This window comes from Belonocnema kinseyi, chromosome 5 (genome assembly GCF_010883055.1).
Source record: "Belonocnema kinseyi isolate 2016_QV_RU_SX_M_011 chromosome 5, B_treatae_v1, whole genome shotgun sequence".
In the NCBI taxonomy this organism is placed as follows: Eukaryota; Metazoa; Arthropoda; class Insecta; order Hymenoptera; family Cynipidae; genus Belonocnema; species Belonocnema kinseyi.
In genome coordinates, this window is record NC_046661.1 from 57,489,179 (window position 1) to 57,491,917 (window position 2,739).

General features: G+C 31.1%; 1 protein-coding gene across 8 annotated transcripts in view; it reads right to left on the reverse strand.

The window, feature by feature from the left end:
- Positions 1-2,739, reverse strand: part of LOC117172679 (spondin-1-like) — a 316,699-nt gene that overhangs the window by 34,529 nt on the left and 279,431 nt on the right. The gene's annotated exons all lie outside the window — the stretch shown is intronic.

Consider the following 2,739-nt stretch of genomic DNA (forward strand, 5'->3'; position numbering starts at 1 on the left):
TCGAAACAGCCGATTGCGAAGCGCTCAACTTTTACAATTAACTGCAACACTTACAGTTTCGGGACAACATCCGCTCTAAAATAAGGTATTAATCATGCAAAATTGTCAACGTTGTGCTTAAAAGGCGTCTTAACCGAAAGTCTGCCAACCCGGGGTTTTCTTAATGTATTTGATCCCTAGGTATCTCAGGAGTACTTTAAGCTCAAACCCGAAATCGGTTACAGGGGCTTTTTTTTAGAAAAATCGATTTTATTATTTGATTTGGCAAAACTGGGGGATTGCGTTTTAAACTTTTGAAGTTCGCATGTTAGTAGTAGTTAAACTTCCACGAGTCTAAGTATATATATGGTTTTTGTGGTTGCTGATTACGAATACATTATTAGATTTTCAAAATTCAAGATGGCGGATCCAATATAGCGGACAAATTTGATTACATTAATGCTAATTGTGATGAAAATGAGTATATGATGGTTTTTGGGGTCGCTGATTTCATACCCGTTATCAGATTTCAAATATTCAAGATGGCGTATCCACAATGATGGCCTAAAGAAAGTAATTAAATGCTAGTCCCTAGCAGGCGGAACTATTATATACAGTATATATAGTGTGAAGTATTATATATAGTACTCATTTGTTTTATACATTTTTTATATAAAACAAATGAATATTATATATTAAACTTCACGCTATATATAAATTATATATAATTTTTCTGTGTGGGCTGTGTATATTTTATTCTGTAATCTTTAGGACTGCTGATTGCGAATATATTATCAGTCTTCAATATAAATAATTTGCGAGCTTTGGATGTTCTTCAAGGGATGAATTCTATGGAATCAATATTTGAACACTCAGAACTAAGATTTTGCGTTCTGCCAGGCGGAAAATTTATATATAGTTCATATATAGTTTGAAGTTTTATATATAATATTCATTTGTTTTATACAAAAAATGTATAAAACAAATGAATATTCTATATAAAACTTCACACTATATATAAACTATACGTAATATTTCCGCCTGGCTATAAAATATCAAAACCATAGATGAAAACTTTTACACAAATGTTTTTTATTTTTCTTAGTTTTCTCATGTGCCATGAAATGCATACAAATACCGATTGAGTCATTGAACTAGTTTTGAGATTTTTGTTATACTTATTGTAACTGATTAGTTATATAACATATAATTCATTAATTCAACAGCGTTGAATTGGGCAAAATTGTGTAACGTGAAACGCGATTTGACGCACGGAGGATCAGTTTTCAACAGGCATTCGTGCGAAAAAAATTTTTGGAGAAACCAGAGACTTTACGCGCACAGTAGACAGTGAACAGATAATGGAATCAGTGTACTTTGATTTGTAAGAAGTGTGGAAAAGGAACAAAGTGCGTGTTAATCATTTAGAGTATGAAAAGTACCTGTTATGAGCTGTCCGTGAATTTAGCAGTCTTCATATTTAATTTTTTTTTAAATTACAGTATAGGTTTTTTAATAAATTATACTATCTTTAATGTACCTGTTACTCTATGAACGAAAAAAATGTGTACTTGAAGAATTACAGAATTAGTTCCGATGTGGCGGATATGAGAAAAAATCCATAAGTCACAGACTGAATATTTCACAGAACGCCTCTCAAATCAAAAACGCGACATTCAGTAATTTCTAAATCATGCGCCGTCGCGTCGTTTCCAACAAGGAATGCAAGGACAGACGGAGGACACACACGAGAGACACATTCTTAACTTATTATACGCACATAAACATGAATATGATTCTATACCCTAACCTAACATAAATGTATATAATACACGCAATTCACTTGCCTAACGCAGAATATCGCAACGTTGTGGGTATTGGCTGAAGTGGTCCTTATATACTAACCAAGAAAATTCTCACCGCTTGTGAGAAACGACCAGTGCCGGGCCCAAAAGTTTTGGTGATTCGAGTTATATTTATTTTTTTTTTTTGCTTGAACCTCGGATATTTTCGTGACGTTTGTCACTGAAATGTTGTTCAAATGAAATGTCTGAACTTCGAAGAAATAAATTTCAAACATTTGAAAATTTCTTGCATTTGAACACTCGATTTATAAACAATTGTACAATTTGACATTATTACGACTTATTTGTTCAAAGTTCACATATTAGCAGGATGAAAGAAAAAAATTTGCACAGTTTTGTGAAAAACCCGAATATATTGGACAGTTTATAAACCCAAGAAAATATTATTATTTTCATTTTTTCCCAATATTTCTGACAGAGGTCAACAATATTTGAGCTTAGTATTAAATATTTGAGGTCGCCATGTTGTATTTTTTATCATATCGCTCAAAACAAAACATAACAAAAATTATAAGAAAATGTATATTTAAAAATTCCAACATATATGCGTTGATTAAAAATAATATAACAATCACTAAAGTAAATAATAACATGATTAAAACGTAAAACTTGGAGAAAAACTTCTGATTAACGATTTGTCATGATAAATATATTCTTTGATGTTCACGAAAACATGAAAACAATTTTGAGAAAAAATCATTTTTTCGACCTTTTTGAATTTTTTACCCTAAAACTAATCTTTTTTTAAACATTGTTGCTGCGCAATTTTCAGATTTATAAGGTTTTACGTCTATTTTTAAAACGTGATTTCTTCGAATCTCTTAGGTTTAGAATAATCTTTACTGTACTCGAGCTCTAACATTTGGAATTTACTATTATTACCCGTTATTGCTCT